The sequence below is a fragment of the Anolis carolinensis genome, unplaced genomic scaffold (genome assembly GCF_035594765.1).
Source record: "Anolis carolinensis isolate JA03-04 unplaced genomic scaffold, rAnoCar3.1.pri scaffold_20, whole genome shotgun sequence".
Classification (NCBI taxonomy): Eukaryota; Metazoa; Chordata; class Lepidosauria; order Squamata; family Dactyloidae; genus Anolis; species Anolis carolinensis.
The window spans coordinates 516,933-531,394 of record NW_026943830.1 but is presented as its reverse complement, the minus strand read 5'-3'; the positions used below and the strand labels follow the sequence as shown (position 1 = coordinate 531,394).

General features: G+C 39.7%; 1 long non-coding RNA gene across 1 annotated transcript in view; it reads left to right on the top strand.

Annotated features, from left to right (window-relative positions):
* The first annotated feature begins 313 nt into the window (after window positions 1-313).
* The window catches only part of LOC134294768 (uncharacterized), a 21,208-nt gene continuing 7,059 nt past the window's right edge, over window positions 314-14,462 (top strand). Inside the window, exon 1 of the long non-coding RNA XR_010001462.1 lies at window positions 314-6,917. This is a non-coding gene — a long non-coding RNA (uncharacterized LOC134294768). The remainder of the gene's footprint in view (window positions 6,918-14,462) is intronic.

Sequence of the window (14,462 nt, the reverse complement as noted above, 5' to 3'; positions counted from 1 at the left end):
TCTCATGTTTCCGCATGGAGCTGGAACTGACAGAAGGAGCTCATCCCTGGGTTGGATTCGAAACGGCAACCTTCAGATCAGCAACCCAACCTTCAAGTCAGTAGTCCTGCCGGCAAAAGGGTTTAACCCACTGCGCCATTGTTAAACCATTAAAATAACTGATTAGCAATTCCAGTATAGTACAATCCTTATATATTCAGGACCACTGTGCTTCATTTATCTACTTTTGACTGAATATGTCCTCTCTAAGCATTTTCAGGAGCCTCCGGTGGCGCAGTGGGTTAAACCTCTGAGCTGCTGAACTGGCTGACTGAAAGGCTGGCGGTTTGAATCTGGGGAGCAGAGTGAGCTCCCGCTATTAGCCCCAGCTTCTGCCAACCTAGCAGTTCAAAAACATGCAAATGTGAGTAGGTACTGATCAATAGGTACTGCTTCTGCTGGAAGGTAATGGCACTCCATGCAGTCATGCTGGCTACATCACCTAGGAAGTGTCTATGGACAATGCTGACTCTTCGGCTTAGAAATGAAGATGAGCACCAACCCTCACAGTTGGACACGGCTACACTTAATGTCAGGGGAAACCTTTACCTAAGCATTTCTAGGTCCTCTGCCATGACTCTGTTGTATTATTGCACAGAAGTTATTCCTTAAAGTAGTCTTGATATTATCCACAATTTCTCTTACCCTTTCACATTCTGAGAGCCTATCTCATGTGGACACAAAGGTTGTGCTGTAGGTTATACAAGTTACTTTCCCACTAAAAACTCAGTTCTCAAAGACTTTTCAGAATAAGGACGTCTTCAACTGCCTGCAGAAGGATAATAAGGAAGGTTTTATCTATCCAGTCTGAGAAGAGAGTTCCAGAACCTGAGAGTAGCCACCAAGAAGGTCCTCTCCAATGTTTTTTACCAGCAATGCCTATTAGGGTAGAAGGGCAAAGAGAAGCCCACGCACTTCTGGTTTTTAAGTCACAGGCAGATTCACATTAAGAAACTACCAATATTCTGAAGTATCTAAAGAACAACAATTTTTTTTTCAAATATACTGCTCCATAATCATGCTCCAGGTCATGCCAGTATATCATGCACATTGGAGAGAATCATTCTACCTTTAAACAATAAGTTTGTTTTTATCAGAAGTATTTAGGAGGACTTCTGAAAATCATGCCTTTGCTCATTTAGAAATGTAACTTATACCATACCTTTCCAGTCAAGCTGCATTCAAGAACCTAGGAAAAAACATAATTTTATACCTTCTCAAAATCCTTTCTGGATTGAACTCACAATATCTTTTTTTAAAATGTAAAACAAGACATAAGCAGTTTGAAATCCCTTCAGAAATACAGAAGCTTAAATTCCAAAGACAGGAAAGAAAAAGGCCAACTTTAGACTTTCTTAATAAGGTGTCATATTATATAAGGGATGTGGTTGTACTATGCCATTGTGTATAATGTATCCACAGATTTTGATATCTGCAGGGGGTTCTTGGAATCAGACCTCAAAGGATACCAAGGGCCCACGGTGGCCCACAAAACTCTTCCATGCCAAAAATACTGAAACTCTTCAATGCCTGAAATGTATTGTTAGCTTCAACTAGAGTAGAGCCATTGACTCAGTAGTGTTGGCTCACCATCCAGCAATTAATTTAGTGACTCTAACCAGTAGGACACAAGCCAATGTGCCTTCCACATTTTGCATGTCCCCATGGCAAGTCACAGAATGCTATCAAGGGACTATTATACTTTGGTGTAGCCGTGGTAGTGACTATGCATCTTGTTATTATTGTGTTTTAAATATGGGAGCTCAGATGCATGAACTGCTTAGAACTGGCTTCAGTTCAGTGGAAGGCACACATTTATGCGCATATTCCATTATATACACAGAATGCTCCCTTTCATGGAGCAGAACAGAGACATCAGTCATATGTTATGAAAGAAAAATTTCCTCATTCTTCTGAATGCGCATGGACCCTCTCATGTCTACCAATGCAGATCCTAAGAAATCTCCTTCAGGCCCCCTTGTCAGATGAGTCAAACAAGAGAAAGGGTGGTACCCTGTCTATGCAATGCCTGCCCTGAGAGGCTCTCCTGGTACCTTCTTTGCGATCTTTTAAGTGCCAGATGGGAGGCTTTTCTTATTCTCTGGGCTTTCAATTGCAGTGCGCCCTTGATATCCATTGATTTTTGTTCCAGGTCATCCCATGGATATCAAAATCCATGGAGGTACAAATACCATGATCTACAATGGCTAATTATAAAAATGGCAAAATTGAGGTTTGTTTATTTGCTTATTTTGGGTGGGGAACATTTTCAATGTGTGGATGATGGAATCCATGGGTGTAGAATTCGATATTGAGAGCTGATTGTACTAGGGTTTTTTCCATACATTTAGAACTTCTCTTTTATTTATTTTGCTGTTATTTTTGATATGCTACAGTCTTTCAACTTCTTGCTTTGGGTTTCATTGGTCTAAATCTTCCTGTTATTCCACCTGGAATAGATGGATTGAATCAATGGAAATAGTAAATCAGCATGGATGTAAGTTCTACTAATTCTCAATGAGGATACCTACCACAGATGTGGGTAAAACGCCAGGATAGAATATTTCTGGAACATGGCCAAACAGCCCAGAAAACTCATAGCAACCCAGTGATTCAGGCCATGAAAGCCTTCAACAACACAATTCCCAATGAGTTTTCCCTAGTTGGGACTAGCAATTATGTTGAGGCTATGTGATGTTTTTGTCATTACTTATCATTTTATATGTTATTGTTGGATAATTAGGCAGTTTAAAGTTAAATAAATACATTGATAAAATCTCTAATTTGAGAGAGGCCCAGCTCTTCCCACATAGTCTGAGTCAGCAGCGGAATATCTAGATCAGAAAGTTTGAAATGTTCATCCAGAAAGGGAGATAAAGCAGGGTATAAATAAACAAACAATAAACAACATGTAAGCAAACGAGTCAGAATTACCAATTCTGCCCTAGATGGCCTTTGGGTCTTTCAACAACATAATGATTTCATTAAACTAAAGAAGCCAGTTTGCAAATTCACCATTCACGAAACACCTTGTTGTTGCGTGCCTTCAAATCATTTCTGAGTTATAGTAAGTCTAAGGCAAACCTGTCATGGAGGGCTTTTTGTCATGATTTGTTTAGAAGATGTTTGTCGTTGTTCTTCGCTTAAGATGGGAATGTATGAGTCACTCAAGATCACTTTATAGCTAAGCAAAGATTCAAAGCTTGGTCTCCTAGAGGCTTGGTCCAATACAAACCACCATGCTGACTCCTTGTCTCACCCTAAAGAAAAACTCTCCAATACCTGTTGTTCTTCATGATTGGTACAACCATGACCATTTTCTTCCTGTTGCCATTGCTACCACCATGCCAGTACAGTGAATCAGCACAATTCCTGGTTACAACAGCCAAAGCGATGATGACAATGCCCCACACTAGGTCCTTATTTAAATGACAAATGTGAGATAAATTGCTAGTTGAGGCAGGCTCTTTCACTATGGATTCATGCTTCTCTTCAACATCTTGTTCCCCTTCTCATATGCTTTGAATTGTGGCTTTGGTGCCTGTATAGTCCATGATCTCAATTCAGTTGCTGGCATTCAAAAACCAGAAATAAATATTTTAAAAAGCTAGGAAATAAAACTCCCCATTGCGTCTTGGAGGAGGAAGACACTGAAGCTATCAGATGCCTTTCCTTTGCAGAGGAGGAAGAAGTAAAAGATGGGGAGATGGAGACAACACAAGCCGAAGCGTGGCTTTCAAGTGCTACAAATGCAGTTGGGAAACTTTCCATAGCAGCCCATTTGCTCTTTGCTACAATAACCCAGAGCTGCAGCGGAGCACTGTTTGTGGTGCTGAAATCTTGCCACAAGGGCAGTTCCTGGAAATGCTTCGCAGAGGACAGCAAGTCAGTGGGAGGCGTACAGCTCTCGACAAAACCAAAAATACGGAAAGGATTATGCTTCTAACCAACCAATAAAACAGAATGACACAGAGGGGTTTTCCCACACTCTCCTTGCATAGAAAAGCACTTAGAGCAGATTGTGCTCCACTAAACATCTTCAGGGTGGTTTGAAACATGGTGTGTGGGTGGATTTCCCTCTCCTCTTTCAAAGAGCGCTTAAAAAGCAGAGATGATTATAATCCTCTTTAATGATGGTGAATCTTTTAATCCTTGGACTTGAAAAAAAAACAAACAAGAAATATCCAAATTGACACAAGCCCTCTAAGGTAGGCAGGGAAATAAGTCTGCAAAAGTTAGCTTGTCAGCAAAACTAGCTCATAACTAAAAGCTGCTAGCTTACTTATTCATGTATTCCAATATGAATCATTTGTTGTTTGGAAACAATTGACTTTACTGACTTTGGAAAGCCTAAAATGTCAGTAATATTTCTCTACATGGTCACCTAGAGCAGTGCCTCTCTGTCTGTCAGATGTCAGAGACCAGTACTGGGACTAGTTTCATATTTATGGCCATTATGTCATTCTTTCTTAGAAGATCTATGCAAGTTGGCACTGGTCCATGGATCACTACTAACCTGGAGATGATTAATATGACCAACTAGTATTTAAATTCTAGATATGCTTTCCTAGATGCAGATCCCATTCAACTTTATGGCCCATCTCCCAGCAAGGATGCTTTTTATAATAAAGTGATCTGAGTGCTGGACTGAAACTCTCTGAGTTTGAATCAACACACAGCCATGAAAGCCTCTAGTCACACACCTCTAGTTTTAGCAAACGCCATGATAGAGTCACGTTAGGGTTGCCATAAGTCAGAAATCGCTTGAAGGCACCCAATAACAAATTGAAACAGATTCTTATTTTCATTTTCAACAAGCTCTCTGAGCTGTTTTGCTCTTGCTTTGGTCAGGGTGGACAAAATATAGACCGCACCCTTACCAACAGTCCAATTTTCCAACTTGCGATAGACAATCCAAACCCTTCCTGTGTCTATGAAGATAAGCTGGATTCTGTTGATTTTGGTTTGAGCCAGTTAGCCAGCAGAGTACTGATCATGCCATTAAGCAAGACTGAACATTTGGGAACATATAGTTTATTCATCTATTTCAAGGATGTTGAAGACAAGTTATAGAACTATGCTCTTTGATGTACCAAAAAAAAGGAGTTTAAAAAGTGTAGTAGTCCGTACTCGAATAAACCCATACATGACACAAATGTAGTAGTCCGTACTCAAATAAATTTATTTATTTATTTATTTATAACATTTATATTTTGCCCTTCTCATCCCGAAGGGGACTCAGGGCGGAGCACAACATATATATGGCAAGCATTCCATGCCAGAACATAAAATAATTATAAATATACACAAACATTAAAACATTAAAAACATTAAACATTAAAAACATTAAACATTAAAACATTTAAATTAGTTGTATCTATTTTAAAATCAGCTGAATAAACCCATACACGATAGATATGTAGTAGTCCATACTTGAAGAACAATTAAGCTGCTGTAAACACAGGAACTGTTGGTGGCCTCAAAGCAATGAAAAAAACCATATTTAAGCTTAAGCTGTATTAAAGGATCAATATTGAAATGAGAACTATTGGAGGGGGGTGGTTCACAATTTGGGGGCGATAAGAAAGTGTTGTCTCTTATAAATGCCAACATAACTAAACGGAAAGAGATTTTAGTATATAGGCAGGATTATATAGGTAAAAGTACTTACGGTAGTATAGCTCCAAGCCATTGAAAGCGGTATTTTGAATTGATCCAGAAATTCAAAGAAAGGCAAGTGAGAAATAAATTTATTATTACATTACCCTACCAAACCTATCTTGAAAGCTAAGCAGGGTCACTTATGATTAATATTTGGATGGGAGACCATCCACAAATACCAGGTGCTGTATGCTGTATTTCAGAAGAAAGAAACGGCAAAACCAGCTCTGCTTGCATAAAAACACCATAAATTGACAGGCAGCTTGAAGGCAGATGCATATCAACACACCTGAGATTTTGAGCATGAATGTTTGCTTTGTTGTGTTAAAACTGGAGATTACAGTAGAGTCTCATTTATCCAAGTTAAACGGGCCGGCAGAAGCTTGGATAAGCAAATATCTTGGATAATAAGGAGGGATTAAGGAAAAGCCTATTAAACATCAAATTAGGTTATGATTTTACAAATTAAGCACCAAAACATCATGTTATACAACAAATTTGACAGAAAAAGTAGTTCAATACGCAGTAATGTTATGATGTAATTACTGTATTTACGAATTTAGCACCAAAATATCACGATATATTGAAAACATTGACTACAGAAATGGCTTGGATAATCCAGAAGCTTGGATAAGCGATGCTTGGATAAGTGAGACTCTACTGTACCATTAATAAGAAAAAGAAACTGGACCACACAGCTTTAAATAAGCCCCCAGAGTATCCAAATTCTAGTTAGCTGGAAATGGTAAAGCAGGATTATGGAAAAGCCAAAGATCCTTCACTATTACCATGATTTTAATCATGGATGTTATAGCAGGTTTGTTATCTCTGTGGGATGAAAAAGGGGATTATGTTCCTCATCATACCTTCCCAGTTATAAATGGTATAACAGGAAGACCTATGATCTAATCACTCATTAATCCCTGATGAAAATAGTATGTTTGCACCATTTGGGTCAAAACCCCAATATTATACATAAGGAATTCCATATTCTGTACTTCATATAAATTTGTATTTGTTTGTTTTGTTTTGGCTTTTTGCAGATATTCACATTGTAAATAATGTCAACAGCATTCACATTTCCAATGTGTATTCTGAATATTGGGGATGCCAGTGTTCAAGAAGTATGTGTGCCCTCAATAAAACAAAGCATTGGAAGAATTGGAACAAAAACATGAGGGAGAAAGCATTCACAGTATATCGGGGGCAGAGAAAAGGTGAGAGTGTGAAAATAACACAACTCTGTCACTAGGGTTGAAACCTACTCAACTGTGTATAATCCCTGCTCACATTACATCATCATTTGTTATTCAAAAGAAAACCTGAAGGCACCCATCCAATGGAAATGTCTGTCTGTTCATCCATTATCTACTTTTCCATAGCAAATGTAGATCAGATTGCAGCCTGGCTGTGCATGACAATTCACTTCTTGAAGATCTGCAAACAATGTGTGTATGTGCAATGCTTTAATATTTTGGTTATGATGATACTCCTGTAGAGGACGTGGGTTATAGCAATGCTGGGGTAAATGCATTGCCCATAAATAATTATTCTCTCTCACACACACCCAATTAAATTTTCCTTCAGCCCCCCAATTTCAGCATTGCAGTCATTTAAAACTTCAGATGAGCATTTAGAAATGCAGCTTAGGTGTCCAAAGCAAAGAGATAGCACCCAAGGGAATGGGAATGCAGCAAATAGAAGAGTTTTAGGCATGAACACTTTCCAGTGTAACATTCTCTGCAGCTCTCAAATTTTTGGGAATGGAGTGAAATTTTATTGGGGGCAGTTCTTGTTTGAGAACAGTGCCGGGAAGATAAGGGGAAAAATTATAGAATTTGCATATTTAGAAGGTAAGGGGAACAAACCTGTAATAGAAACAATGGAATGGTCTGGTCTGGGATGAAGGGTCAGCACCAGGTGAGAGGAAACAAGGGAAGGCAGATAGAGGCAAATATAACAAGTATGTAATAGAGTTAGAGGATGAAAATATTACAGAGGTCAAGGCATACATATTTCTGTATTACAATCTGTTATGGGGATGTGTTACATACAAGAGAATGTGGCAATGTACTTGTTTGGGAGAATGGCATACCTGTATTATGTGTACTTGATTATCTCTAGTTTTCTTTTTACATTTTGTATGTCATTAAATCACTCAATAAAAACTTTTTAAAAAAGGAAAAAAATAAAATAAAAAGTAACTACAAAAAAGAGAAAAGTGCCCTCATTTTACCATCCTGCTCCATAATTACATCCCAGAGAAGCCCCACAATCTCCAAAAGCAAACATGGTTTCCGACACCACATGTATTTTCAGGAAGACAGTGGGTGATATCTGTACTTGGGTTCTCTTTTGCCTGAATTGCTCTCCTCCTTCCTTTTTGATCTGCTGTTGTTTGAACTTTTGAAGGTACTGTTGTTTTTGTTGCTCTTTTCCTTTTTAAAATTATTTGTAGTTTTTCATTTTGAAATATGTGATATCGCTTGGTTGTTAGATGATTTGATTTTTTTTTCAAAGAAGAGAAAGAGGCATGATTACAAAGGTGAACAATCACATACAACTATAATGGGGCTGAAAAGGGAAGACAGATTAGCAGTTTGGAGTGTGATTGACAAAGACTGAGCATCCTATGGGGCCTCTTCCCCAAAGCGGATAGCCTCCAAACACAAAAGAGAAGGATGTATTTCCCCAGGTGTCCATATCAATAACCAGGGAAACACAGGTGGGATCACCTGACATAGCACAGACAAACCATTCTTGAAGGAGACTGTCTAGTCCCATCTCGAACCTGCCACCCTGACATCTTGCCTAGAGAAAAAGCATCAGACTAGGAAACTTGGGAGCTTGAAATGATGCTGCAAATTCAGAGGTACTGCTCAACTGTAGCTAAAGAGAAGGTCTTGAATGAGACAGCCTGGGCCTTATTGCCTGTCTTTCAAGGAGAGCCGCTCCCGATTAGATTTTGCCAAAGCCTGATATCCATCTAGCACTTTCAGAAGACAATCAAGGTAATGGACAAAGGAAAGCGTTTGGCCAGGGCTGAAATCTGAGTCATTTCCCTAGAGTGTAGGAAAGATCCTTGAGTTTTTAACCCTTTTCAGGAAAGTCTCTGCACACCATACACTTCATTCGTTCCATCTGGGAGTTTGTCCAAATCGTGAAGCCTTTAAATATGTTCCTCTTGATCTTTCCCAAACCTATGGGGAGACAGACAAGTGCTTTTCTATTTCAGCTAGATATGGTAGGGCAGGTAACAAGGAGACTTCAAGAGTTTCCCTTTCAGACCTTAACTAAGAACTCTGAGGAGTGTGGACTAAGAAAGTTACTTTTCTATGCTCAGTTTTTAAAAAAGCTTTGAAAAACTTGTCTCACAATTGGGGAGTAACCTCAGAATAGCACCTAAATACAGCTAAATGATTTGTCTTTGTTGTTGCTTCTCATGTGTGATTGTAATGGAGATATAACCAATATGGCTGTATTAATAATCTGGATGCTCTTGAAGGGTGTAAATAATGTCTCAGCATAGAGATGCCATTGGATTGCAACTCCCATCATACTTCAGAATTGATTGTGCTGGCTAGAATGGATGAGTGTTGTGCTTCAGCACAATATATAAGGTCACATGTTGCCCATCTTAACCAAAGCCATTTTGGTTATACAAGATGTGCTACAATCAAAGTTTGACCAAACCCTGTTATCTTCAGTGTACATCCATGCATTTACTCCCTTAAAAATTCTCCCTTTGTATTGAATTCTCTATGGAATTCTAAAACCATATTCTTATTTAAGTCTGTGACTGAAAAACAGTCAGAAAAAGGGAACTTCAGTTGAAAATAAAGAAAGGGCTAAGCCCATCCCCTCTTTTTCATCCTTTCCAGTGAAGAGGCCATCAAAATGAATATATTTGATATTTGTTACAAATTGTTTTGTTTAGGCATAGTATCTTATCGTCTCTTTCCATGTGGTTCCTCTTTGAAGACTCCAAATATCTCCAGCAAACCCCTACCATATTAGAAAACATGTGTTTGTTTGTTTTTTGGAATGGCAACTGGAATTGCACATTGTTGTAATCCAGGGCAGGAAGCACTTCTATACTTAACCACTGCACTCAGGTCCAAGTTAAATCAGCAAAGCAGTTTACTGAAGATCATATAAAAAGCAATTCAGCAAAAGTACTAAATCTACAAAGTCTATATGTATGAAATAGTCCAAAAAGGTTCAAGGTACAGGAGTGGTTTCAAAAACTCAAAGCAACAGGACATCCAGCACAGGAATTCAAAAGAACCAGGAATACAAGCAGAATAAATTCCAATACAAAAATCCAGGAACATTATTTCAAATTTGGAAGCATGAAACATGAGCAAAGACATGAAACTAGAATTCACTTAGCAGGCTTGAGTAGGACTTGGCAAGAGATGTTACCTCACTTAACAACATCGTCCAGACTGCTGGAAAAATCCCCTTGGCCTCTCTAATATACACATTAAATCATGCTGTTTTCCCTGACTACTTGATAATGGCTTCTTCTCTTACAAGCGCTGTGACCTTTAGAGATTCTGTTGAGCAGCATGGAGGTTATGAAAACTAAGTCTTCTATCTATCAGCTCATTATACTCTCCACCTGTGATTTCATCCTCTGAACTCATTTCAGCCTCCGACCTTGCTTCCCTAGAGAAAGACTTCTCAGCAGCATCTGGGCCCCTCTCTGGAATGTGTAAAAGACAACATTCTGCATCAAAGATATGTAGGCAGATTGATCTCAATATATAGCAGGTTCCATAGTCAAACTGAGCAGAACAAACTCAGAGATGTTCCAAAGAGGAAATATCTGATGTGAGTATGAGACTGCCCAAATTTCAAGATGCTCAGAGCTGGCACTCCCTTCATCCCACTGCGAGCCCAGTTGCATTTGAAGACACATGGTAGAGCCTTTTTTGCGGTTTCTTCCAATCTGTGAATTCCCTCTTGTGGGAAACTGTATTCATGGACTATGCATCCACGGATTCCACTCTCCTTGTCTTAAAAAGACTTTAAAACAAAATTCAAAAGGCAACCCTTGATTTTGCCCTTTTATCTAGGAAAAGGTAAAGGTTTCCCCTTAACATTAAGTTTAGTCGTGTCCTACTCTGGGGGTTGGTGCTCATCTCCATTTCTAAGCCGAAGAGCCGGCATTGTTCGTAGATGCCTCCAAGGTCATGTGGGCAGCATGACTGCATGGAATGCCATTACCTTCGTGCTGAAGCGGTACCTATTGATCAATTCACATTTGCATGTTTTCGAACGGCTAGGTTGGCAGAAGCTGGGGCTAACGGCAAAAGCTCACTCCGCTCCCTAGATTCGAACTGCTGACCTTTTGATCAGCAAGTTCAGCAGCTCAGTGGTTTAATCCGCTGCCCCATCAGGGGCTCCGCCTTTTACATAAGGAACATTTTACTACACCATTACATATTCTGGGATTGAGGGTTCACAGATTTTGGTTCCCATAAGGGGTCCCAGAACAAAAGCCCAGCAGATACCAAGGGCCCACTGTACTATGTTATAGATGTTTTAAAAGTATTTGGAAATAGTGCTGTGCAAAGGATTGTTTATTTATACTTTTAAAATAACTTTTCATGTATTCTTCTTTTTTCCCTATGTTTGCACAAAAAACAACACAGAAGAAATATGAAATGAGGGAAGGAAAGGGAATGATTTTTCTAAAGCTCTTGGTTTTAGCTGTGCCTATTGCTTGCACTGCCCCTCATCATGGGCAATATTCCCTTCTTACTATCACCCGCAAAGGCATATGGTCTTTGACAAAAAAAAGCATTTAAATCTAGCTTATGTAATTGGTTTTACAAAATACTATAACACAGTTCATTAAACAATTCATTAAACTATAAGTATTAATTGAATTGATTACTTGGCTAAAAGGTTGATTTTTTTTAAAAAAAAGAATAACGTCACAGAGAGATTCATCTCAAAATGTCTTTCCCTAACCAAGGTTTGAGTTTTGCCCATCCGTGCTGCTCCCCACATGTATTTCTTCAAGGGATGAAGAAATAGTTTTTGCCCAGATTTCCATTGTTCTCCTATTTCCTTGTGTTTCAAATTAACCTTTCCATTGAATTCCATTTTTGTAATAATAAAATCCAACATTTAATGTAAACCAATATGCAATAAATAGGTCAATGGAAAGGGGGCTTCAAGAGTTATTACAATGATTTCACTTCTTGTTTTCATTTGTAATATAGTTACTTCAAGAAGGAATTGTTTCAAACCTAGCATGGGGAGTGGTTCATGCAGAGAGATCACAGGGAAGCTTCTACTTTAATGGGTTGCTGTGAACTTTCCAGGCTGTATGGCAATGTTCCAGAAGCATTCTCTCCTGACGTTTTGCCCACATCTATGGCAGGCATCCTCAGAGGTTGTGAGGTCTGTTGGAAACTTGGCAGGTGGAGTTTATATATCTGTGGAAGGTCCAGGGTGGGAGAAAGAACTCTTCTCTGTTGGGGGCAAGTGTGAATGCTGCAATTGGCCATCTTGATTAGCATTGATTCAAAGCCTGGCTACTTCTTGCCCAGGGGAATCCTTTGTTGAAAGGTGTTAAGAGCCTTGATTGTTTTCTGTCTGGAATTCTCCTGTTTTTTTAGTGTTGTTCTTTATTTACTGTCCTGATTTTAGAATTGTTTAAAACTGGATTCCCCCAGGCAGGAAGCAGCCAGGCTTTGAAGCTGCAAAGCTATTCAATGAAAATCAAGGTGGCCAATTGAAACATTCACACTTGCCTCAAACAGACAATAGTTCTTTCTTCCACCCTGGAAATTCCACATATATATTACACCACTTGCCTAATTTCCAACAGACCTCACAACCTCTGAGGATGCCTGCCATAGATGTGGGCAAAATGTCAGAAGATTATGCTTCTGGAACATGGCCATACGGCCCGGAAAACTCACAGCAATCCAGTGATTCTGGCTATGAAAGCCTTCTACAACACATTACTTCTTTATTGTTATTGTCTTCAAGTCAGTGCCAACTTATGACAACTCTATCATGGGGTTTTCTTGGCAAATGATTGCCATTGCCCTCCCCTGAGGCTGAGAGAGTGTGACTTGCCCAAAGCCTTCCTGTTGGTTTCATGGCTGAGCTGGGGTGTGATTTGGTCCAGAACTCAAACTGTTATGCCTCACTGACGCCCTTACGAAATGGTATTGTTTGACAAAAAATGAGGTCTTCTTTTATGTATGAATGGCACAGCGGATTAAAGTGCTGAGCTGCTGAACTTGCTGACTGAAAGGTCACCGGTTCGAATCTGAGGAGCCAGTGAGCTCCCGCTGTTAGCCCCAGCTTCTGCCAACCTAGCAGTTCGAAAACATGCAAATGTGAGTAGATCAATAGGTACTACTTCGGCAGGAAGGTAATGGTGCTCCATGCAGTCATGCTGGCCATATTACCTTAGAGGTGTTTACAGACAACACCAGCTCTTCATCTTAGAAATGGAGAGGAGCACCAACCCCCAGAGTCAGACACGACTAGACTTAATGTCAGGGGAAAACATTCACCTTTACCTTTATCTATGAAGAGTACACTCTGACACATCTTCTTCTGACAAAGGAAGAGAGCTGAAATCCAGGTCATTATTTGCAAAGTCAACAAATATTCTGGAATTTCCATTCTTGCCTTTAAAAGATCAGACTAAGATGAGGGAGACTCAGGGTCATTCCTCACTCAGCCACAAAACACATTGGTTCCCAGTTATTCACTCTCAACCTGGTCTGTGTTATAGACCTGCTGCTAAAATTGAGAAGGGAGCAATGTATCATCACCCTGAATAAAAAATGGGGAAAAGGTGACAAGCCCCAGTGGAGACTGATTCAGTGTTAATCCATTCTTCATGGAAATGAATTTGTTTCCAATAGGAACGGTCATTTGTGGCCATGTTGGGCAACTGTGGCAGTTCCAAGTGCCAATTTTCCTGTCCCTAGGATCCTCTGAAACCTTTGGAGGCTGCCAAATATGCCCCTCAAAACAAAACATTGGCTGAAGGAAAACTTTTACCTTTGTAAAGTTGGTGTATGTTTTTCTGTACAACAGCAGCAGGTGCTGTGGGTGGCTGCAATCTATTTAAAAGGTGAATTCCACTTCTGGAGGCATCATTCACTTTTAGAAGGCTTCAGGGAATCTGGAGGAGTGAAAAGCTGCCAAAAAACCCTTAAAGACTGGAGGTGGACTCAAAGCTGCTATATCCCACCCTGATTTATAGAAGCTGCTTTTCTTTATTTCCATTATCTCTCTCACATCAGTGCTAAAAGGGTATGTGTGGTGGTGGGGGTGGTGTCTCTTGTCCAAACAATCGAAAGTGTTTGCAGCATATGAATATCATATAGTAAGTAGATAAGTTGCTTTCATACTGTCTACCATGATGCCTATTGACTTCAACGGCTCTGAAACCAGTTGAGATATATTCGTTGTGGAGAATGTGTCTACCAACCAGATGCATAGGTATTGGAAGAGGATCACATGAAGAAACTGCCCTACCCAAAAATAAGAATTCTGTCCATCATGAAATGTTTCTTCAATCCACACATTTTCAGCATTCCACAGTGTGAGACAGTGGTGAAGTCGTCGAAGGCTTTCATAGCTGGAATCACAGGGTTGTTGTGTGTTTTCCAGGCTGTATGGCCATGTTCCAGAAGTATTGTCTCCTGATGTTTTGCCCACATCTATGGCAGGCATACCTTACAACCTCTGAGGATGCCTGCCATAGATGTGGGCAA